The sequence below is a fragment of the Primulina tabacum genome, chromosome 4, assembly GCF_025594145.1.
Source record: "Primulina tabacum isolate GXHZ01 chromosome 4, ASM2559414v2, whole genome shotgun sequence".
Classification (NCBI taxonomy): Eukaryota; Viridiplantae; Streptophyta; class Magnoliopsida; order Lamiales; family Gesneriaceae; genus Primulina; species Primulina tabacum.
In genome coordinates, this window is record NC_134553.1 from 39,929,119 (window position 1) to 39,938,845 (window position 9,727).

General features: G+C 34.2%; 1 long non-coding RNA gene across 1 annotated transcript; it reads right to left on the minus strand.

Annotated features, from left to right (window-relative positions):
- Positions 1 to 304: 304 nt before the first annotated feature.
- On the minus strand, positions 305 to 8,772 carry LOC142543252 (uncharacterized). Its single transcript, XR_012819715.1, has 2 exons — positions 2,544 to 8,772; positions 305 to 558 (listed from the first exon to the last, which is right to left on the minus strand). It is a non-coding gene; the product is annotated as an uncharacterized LOC142543252 (long non-coding RNA).
- Between the last annotated feature and the right edge of the window lie 955 nt (positions 8,773 to 9,727).

The window sequence follows — 9,727 nt, forward strand, 5'->3', positions numbered from 1 at the left end:
TATTTTATGTTAGCATTGTTCACTAGATACACCAGAATATTAATTGTTGAAGGATGAAAATTTATAATTGATTTTTATATTTTTGTTGAATTAATTGTTGTTGAGCTATTTGATATTGTATATTGAGCATGCTATGATTGTGATGATACGGTGACAATGATCTGATAATTGTTGTTGAATTATTTATGTAACGTCTCGCTCATTTTAAAATTCTACAAGACATTTTTTTTAAAAAAAATAAAATTAAAGCTCGCATTTTCGAAATAACATTTAAACGTTTTGCATGCTGCGCTGTACAGAAAAATATAACATTTAAAAAAGATGATATAAAATATTTGACAATAAAAATAGTGCAGTTTAAAATAATCAAACTCATTCAAAATCATACGTAAACATAAACGAGTAAAAATCTTAAATTCATCATCGTAAGAAAATGTTCATCTCCTCTCGATTTCATAAATCATAATGCGGAAAACATGTGGTCCTCGGGTCATGTCACCACATCAGGCCTGCCTACTCAGAGTTCGGCACCTCAAGTCTCCTCATCATGAAGCTCACCTGCATCACACACGCCTAGTGAGTCTAAAGACTCAACACACCTGCACCATTAATAGCAAATACATATACATAGCACACAGCAGTGAAAAATATCATACTCAACATACCTTTCATGAACTTTAAAAACGTAACATAAACGTGTCGTGTAAAATCATGACGTGTCAAAACAGCTCATCATTAATCATCATTCATCATTCATCGTTTATCACTTATCGTTCATCGTTCATCATTCATCGTTCATCATTCATCATTCATTTATCGTCCATCATTGATCGTTCATCATTTATCATTGGTGAATTCAGTTCATTAGAGGTGACTATCGTACATAATCAATTACGATGGATCCATCATACATAGAACCGTGGTACCCGGCGACCGTCGGACATCAGTGACAGGATCACCCATCCATTGTGCCTAGGCCTCATCATCAGCATTTACATTAACGTCTTAACCATTTACATATACTTCGATAGCCACAACTAATTCCCATCATTCAAAACATTATCATTTTCATCACTTATAAAAATCTTGAATAAATGCAATTTTTCTTAAATCCAGGCATGCGACGTATATCTTCATAAAATCTTAAAATCGTGATCATGATGCATGAACATTTAAAATATCATAAATTTGTGCTCAGGGCGCTGCCAAGACCAATGTCTCACGCCAAGTGCAAAATGACCATTTTGCACCTCGAACCCACAAATTATCGTTTAAACCCCTGGACCTCTAATTTAACGTTTTTGACATTTTCTTAATTTCATTGACTCTAATATGTCCCAAATAATTATTTAAGCCTACATGAATTTTCCCATATTTTTATTTGGCTTAAATCGAGGACTTTAAATTAATCTTTAACTATAACATATTACTGCGTTTTAATCCCGAATTAAACCAAACTTAGCATAAAATTCCCAAATTAAAAACTTAGACTTCTAATAATTATTTGAGTTTAAATATAATTTCTCATATTTTTATTAAGCTTAAATCTACACGTTTCCATTAATCCTTTAATTAACGTTTCGTGGGACGATTAAATCTCGGATAAATCCAAAACTAATTATTTTGATCCGAAACTTACCAAACTCCTAAAAATGTCCCAAAACATATTTAAAAGCATTCTTAGACATAAACTCGAGCCAATTTCATAATTTAACCGAATTGTTTTAAAATCTTGGACCGGAGTCCCGATTTTTAACCCGAATCAACTCGAAACTTAACCAAAACTTTCCAAACTTAAATCGTGACTTAAACCCACTTGACCGGCCACTAAATCCTCCGTTCCAGATCACTAATGACCCATGGAAACAAACTCAAATGTTGCTGGAAATTTCCAGCACACTTGCTTCCAACACTAACCCAACAAGGCTAGATTATTTCCTTCCTAGCTCGACTCCGGGCTGGACCAGCCTTGAACTAAACCATCCTAGAACCAAGACCAGCTCACGGACCTCCCCTTGGACCGACCCAAGCATGCCCTAAGCCCCCAAACTCACGAACGTGCCCACAACTCAAACCACTCCACCTTCGAACCGCCCGCGTCCAACCGTGCACTAACCCCGTCGAACCACTTAAGGGTCAATACCAGCAACTTCCAGCCTTCACCCAGCCCTGTCACAGACCCACAAGGGTCGGCTCCTTGGATGGGGTCGAGCCATGCTCGGCTAACCACCCAAACACCTCGATCTATCCCTCAAACGTATAACCCCGCTAGACCCGAGCATTTCCCGATCGAGCTTGACAACCTCGACACTTCAGCACCTAGACATCAACATCCACGACCTGCACAGCCCCCTCACATCACAAAATTAACAGCCCTTGCACAAAAATACTGAAAACGTGAACAAACTTCAAAACCATGAAAGTTTCATGACAAAATTGTAACAAAAACACAACCACAAGGAGGATCCTTAAATTTTCGAACACACACATAATTTGCAGTATACTATGGCGTGTATGAGAGAAAATGAGGGATACGAGAGTGCCTTGATGATGAGACGAGGGAGACGCCGGGAGGATTTTCTCTTGAAGAAAGGAGCTTGGCCGAGAGGTGCATCCATGGAGGTGCTGAAACCCACGTAAAAATAAAGAAGGGGAGAGGGGTTGTCGGCTGGTGCGTATAGGTTTAGGTTTAGTGGGTCAGGCATTTAGTAAATAGTTAATTAATACATAATGGGACCTAATTGTCATTTAAGAGTTTAAAAAGATATTTAAGTCCAATAAGCTTAAAAATAGACCCATTAAATCAAACACATTTTCGAAAAATATTTCGTGTTGGAAAGTTTTTGGAAATATTAGCCGAACCCTCAAAAAATCCCCCGACTCGATAAAATTTACGTACCGTTAAAAATTAAAATCATACGGGTAAAAATACCAATAAATCCCATTTCCTAAAAAATACCTATAAAACATCTTATATTAAATTAAAAAAATAAATCATGTAATAAAAATAATTTTCTTGAAAATTCTCCGGTCTTCGTTCCTCGTTCGAACACGAAATGAAACTTAAAAATCTTTAATGCATGAACCTTTAAAATTTCATGAATTAAATCCTACCATTTAATAAATATGCATAAAATGCATAAAAATAATTAAACACAAATTAATAAAATAAACATGCATTTTATGCTTTAAAAGAATTTAATAAAATACCAAAGAAATTTAATAATTTGCATGCATGTGGTACACGTGGACTTTCCGATTTTCGGGACATTAGAATCTCCCCCCTTAAATTGAATTTCGTTCCCGAAATTCGCTTATCCTTGATAATCACAAAGTTTAGACTTAGTTTTAGTATCCCAATGGTCCATGCTTCCGCGGCGCTACTCTGATAAAATAATAAATCTTAAGATGTCTTTATGTCTCCTCGATCCTAATTATTTTGCCTGTGAAAATCCTCGTTTGTGAAACTCAACTTATAACTACCCATGGTAACCTAGTTTCATTTTTCTATAACCTCAAATTTCAACTTTTCTTAAACTTCCCAATATTAGAAATGGCAGTCCGAATTTTATTGCGTCTTACTTTTTTATACTATACCCAGGATGTTCATTGATCTATTACATTTATATTTATGCAGTTCACCCTAAGAATCCTTAGCACCAAAATTTACTGATCGATTCTTATCCTCGATAATAGACTTAAAAATTAAATCTTATCTCAACCCCATAATAATATTAGCCTAAGATTCTAGAATCGAATCTTTATCTTACGGCACCAAACTTATGTAACTTACTATTTACAAGTACATCCCGGATGTAAAATTGTTGCAAATCTTAAACCTTGAATAATCGTTAATCCATAAAATCCAATTATACAATAATGATCTTCTATCTAATTAGTAAAACCACTCTCGCATCAGTTGCATGCTTAAATTATTCTCTTCCCAATTACAATATAGTTGAGGCCTAAGACTCTTAGACTTTTTTCCTTGAAACGAATGTCGCATTCTTACGTATCCCTAATGCTTAATTAATATTAACGTATAAAACTTAATAAGTTATCTCATGGTAGCATTAGATTAACTTTAGTAAATCAACTTCACTTATAACCCATAGAGTTCTAGAATCCCCATATCAAGATTTTAGATTTCTTACTCGATAAAAATCTTAATATTCATTCATTGATAACTTATGTTGAACACAACTAATTCCCTTTTGTTTTTATTTCATCCAAAATTTCCGTATGAACACTTTCTCATAAACTTTAAATTCAAGTTTACTCAACTCAAGTAGTATTAGATGGTATAATTCCAACACACATATTCACTTATTCCCAAGTTTCTTAATGACTTACCAAAAATTTCTCAAGACAAGGTGTCTACCTGAATTCTTACATGCGTCTATCGAGTAACATAACCATCAATCATACCAAACTTTCTAGAAAAATCAAATTCCAACAAAGGTATAGTCCTAACTATTAAGATCATGACTAAAGCTTATGACACAACAAACATAAATTCTGCTAACTCAAAGTCTACTCTTATAACTTAGCTAACCGATCAACTTCACCCTATATTGTCATCACTCTAAATTCTTAATTCTTCACAGCATTGTTCCATTAACACTTAGATTTCAAGTCTAATATCGATTCATCCTACAATGCCCTTGATTACCATTCCTTATAACATTATAATCCAATTGTTTCAATCTTCTAAATGTCCCTTCAAACCTAAATCATCAAAAAGTCTTGTCATTTAATTTATTCAATTCTCACTTACTGCTAAATTAATCCCCAAAATTTCTTAAAATTGCAAAATTAGTTCTTACTTTCCTCAAATATTACCCAATTTGTCCCAACTTTCGAGAATTCCACCATTACTCATAAGTTCTCGGCGTTCCTAATTCCATTTTATATGTTCCTCGTAAAACGAAGTTCAAAAATTTTAAGCTTATTAAACCCAAAATCAATTCCCATAACCTCGAATAATTACTGATTTGACCCAGTCTTCCTCAAAGTTTGAATTTAATCCTCAAAATTTTCGAAATTTGCAATTTGGCCCTTAAAGTTCTCGAAAATTACAATTTTGGCCCTACACTCTTTGAAATTTGCATTTTTGTCCTCATAAGATTTTCGATTTTATCCTCATTAAATCTTAAAATTCTCGAAACTCATAATTTAATCCAAAAGTTTGGTAATTTCGAAAATAGTCCCTTAGAATTTTATTTTTTACACTTAGGTCCTCAAATTATTGGTTAGTATAGTTAGGTCCTTAAAATTCTCAATTCATGCCATTCAACCCTTAAATCCCACTAGGTAGAGCATGCATCCTAAATAATTTCTACAATTTTATACTTTCAAAAATCGTCGTAGTTTTCGAATCATTATTCCTTACGTCGAGTCCTCAAAATTAACTTACCTAGCAACCACAAACCATCAGTAATTTCTTAGAAATTCTACAAGTCCCAAAAGCTTTCATAATTTTCAAGATTAACTTATGGCCCATAAGTAGAACATCAGTACTACTAACCCAAAAATTAATATAATCAAATCATTTTCAACCTCTCATAAATCCCAATATTCAAATTCTTAGACATGTCCAATTCCAAACGTAACCAACATGCAATTTAATCTGACTTTTTTTTTAAAACAGTAAATCCTTAAATCATAAAGCAGTTAAACATATACCGTAGATCGTCATAAAGCGTAAATCATGTTAACATGCAGGTGATAAGAGCAAATCATTTAAAACATTTAAACCATAGAAGTTTACAGACTTGAGGCTTGAAGACTGAGCGGCAAAAGCTGGCGGTGGCACAACCCTATACAGGACCCTTGCTCTGATACCAACTGTAACGTCTCTCTCATTTTTAAAATTCTACTAGACGTTTTTTTTTTAAAAAATAAAAGCTCGCATTTTCAAAATAACATTTAAACGTTTTGCATGCTGCGCTGCACAGAAAAATATAACATTTAAAAAAAATGATATTAAATATTTGACAATAAAAATAGCGTAGTTTAAAATAATCAAACTCATTCAAAATCATACGTAAACATAAACGAGTAAAAATCTTAAATTCATCATCGTAAGAAAATGTTCATCTCCTCTCAATTTCATAAATCATAATGCGGAAAAAATGTGGTCCTCGGGTCATGTCACCGCACCAGGCCTGCCTACTCAGAGTTCGGCACCTCAAGTCTCCTCATCATGAAGCTCACCTGCATCACACACGTCTAGTGAGTCTAAAGACTCAACACACCTGCACCGTTAATAGCAAATACATATACATAGCAAACAGCAGTGAAAAATACCATACTCAACATACCTTTCATGAACTTTAAAAACGTAACATAAACGTGTCGTGTAAAATCATGACGTGTCAAAACAGCTCATCATTCATCATTCATCGTTTATCATTTATCGTTCATCATTCATCGTTCATTTATCGTTCATCATTCATCGTTCATCATTTATCGTTCATTTATCGTTCATCATTCATCGTTCATCATTTATCATTGGTGAATTCAGTTCATTAGAGGTGACTATCGTACATAATCATTTACGATGGATCCATCATACATAGAACCGCGGTACCTGGCGGCCGTCGGACATCAGTGACAGGATCACCCATCCACTGTGCATAGGCCTCATCATCAGCATTTACATATACGTCTTAACCATTTACATATACTTCGATAGCCACAACTAATTCCCATCATTCAAAACATTATCATTTTCATCACTTATAAAAATCTTGAATAAATGCAATTTTTCTTAAATCCAGGCATGCGACGTATATCTTCATAAAATCTTAAAATCGTGATCATGATGCATGAACATTTAAAATATCATAAATTTGTGCTCAGGGCGCTGCCAAGACCAATGTCTCACGCCAAGTGCAAAATGACCATTTTGCACCTCGAACCCACAAATTATCGTTTAACCCCTGGACCTCTAATTTAACGTTTTTGACATTTTCTTAATTTCTTTGACTCTAATATGTCCCAAATAATTATTTAAGCCTACATGAATTTTCCCATATTTTTATTTGGCTTAAATCGAGGACTTTTAAATTAATCTTTAACTATAACATATTACTGCGTTTTAATCCCGAATTAAACCAAACTTTAGCATAAAATTCCCAAATTAAAAACTTAGACTTCTAATAATTATTTGAGTTTAAATATAATTTCTCATATTTTTATTAAGCTTAAATCTACACGTTTCCATTAATCCTTTAATTAACGTTTCGTGGGACGATTAAATCTCGGATAAATCCAAAACTAATTATTTTGATCCGAAACTTACCAAACTCCTAAAAATGTCCCAAAACATATTTAAAAGCATTCTTAGACATAAACTCGAGCCAATTTCATAATTTAACCGAATTGTTTTAAAATCTTGGACCGGAGTCCCGATTTTTAACCCGAATCAACTCGAAACTTAACCAAAACTTTCCAAACTTAAATCGTGACTTAAACCCACTTGACCGGCCACTAAATCCTCCGTTCCAGATCACTAATGACCCATGGAAACAAACTCAAATGTTGCTGGAAATTTCCAGCACACTTGCTTCCAACACTAACCCAACAAGGCTAGATTATTTCCTTCCTAGCTCGACTCCGGGCTGGACCAGCCTTGAACTAAACCATCCTAGAACCAAGACCAGCTCACGGACCTCCCCTTGGACCGACCCAAGCATGCCCTAAGCCCCCAAACTCACGAACGTGCCCACAACTCAAACCACTCCACCTTCGAACCGCCCGCGTCCAACCGTGCACTAACCCCGTCGAACCACTTAAGGGTCAATACCAGCAACTTCCAGCCTTCACCCAGCCCTGTCACAGACCCACAAGGGTCGGCTCCTTGGATGGGGTCGAGCCATGCTCGGCTAACCACCCAAACACCTCGATCTATCCCTCAAACGTATAACCCCGCTAGACCCGAGCATTTCCCGATCGAGCTTGACAACCTCGACACTTCAGCACCTAGACATCAACATCCACGACCTGCACAGCCCCCTCACATCACAAAATTAACAGCCCTTGCACAAAAATACTGAAAACGTGAACAAACTTCAAAACCATGAAAGTTTCATGACAAAATTGTAACAAAAACACAACCACAAGGAGGATCCTTAAATTTTCGAACACACACATAATTTGCAGTATACTATGGCGTGTATGAGAGAAAATGAGGGATACGAGAGTGCCTTGATGATGAGACGAGGGAGACGCCGGGAGGATTTTCTCTTGAAGAAAGGAGCTTGGCCGAGAGGTGCATCCATGGAGGTGCTGAAACCCACGTAAAAATAAAGAAGGGGAGAGGGGTTGTCGGCTGGTGCGTATAGGTTTAGGTTTAGTGGGTCAGGCATTTAGTAAATAGTTAATTAATACATAATGGGACCTAATTGTCATTTAAGAGTTTAAAAAGATATTTAAGTCCAATAAGCTTAAAAATAGACCCATTAAATCAAACACATTTTCGAAAAATATTTCGTGTTGGAAAGTTTTTGGAAATATTAGCCGAACCCTCAAAAAATCCCCCGACTCGATAAAATTTACGTACCGTTAAAAATTAAAATCATACGGGTAAAAATACCAATAAATCCCATTTCCTAAAAAATACCTATAAAACATCTTATATTAAATTAAAAAAATAAATCATGTAATAAAAATAATTTTCTTGAAAATTCTCCGGTCTTCGTTCCTCGTTCGAACACGAAATGAAACTTAAAAATCTTTAATGCATGAACCTTTAAAATTTCATGAATTAAATCCTACCATTTAATAAATATGCATAAAATGCATAAAAATAATTAAACACAAATTAATAAAATAAACATGCATTTTATGCTTTAAAAGAATTTAATAAAATACCAAATAAATTTAATAATTTGCATTCATGTGGCACACGTGAACTTTCCGATTTTCGGGACATTACAATTTAGATACATTACAAGCCTCAAGATCAAAGAAATAACAATATTTTATACATACTAGATTATCAAGTATGGGTTAACATACGCACATATGTTATTATTGTTTAGTATTGATGAATACTATTGTCTTGAACAATGGTAAATCACCGGTAAGTGGTGATTTGATGTTGGCTGTCGTATATTGGGAGACATATTGAAGATATTATTGTTGCCGGAGTAACAGTGCGACGTATCGTTGATGTTGTGTGTTGAAGTAGTATGAGAGTGATGTTAATATTATTGATGGCTTGGTTGTCCAGAAACAACGAATAGAGTATTCATAATATGATTTCAATTATATTTTATATTGTTAATATAATTATTGTGCATTACGATGATGATTGTTGTATATATTCACTTTTCGAGGACTATTTCTGTTAGACATGATATAAAAATAATGTCGTGATATTATTTTGGTGAAAGACTAGATTTGTCTAATCAAAAAAATCAAGTAGTTTATAATGAATAGAAACATTATACTTCATTATCGTATTCGAGTTATTTTCTACTTATTACACTGTTTCTGCTACACTGATGTAAATAATTTGTTGATTACACTATTTTGTTCGTATATGCACTGTATTATTATGTCGTCGAAATGAAATATTTTATGCATATGACATCACATATCGTATAATTTATATGACGAGTTTTGGAACGCCACAAATACATTTCCCTAGGGAAAAAATATTATCAACAATAATTAAAGTAATAAATATATAAAATATAATTAATTAAATTATGATCAT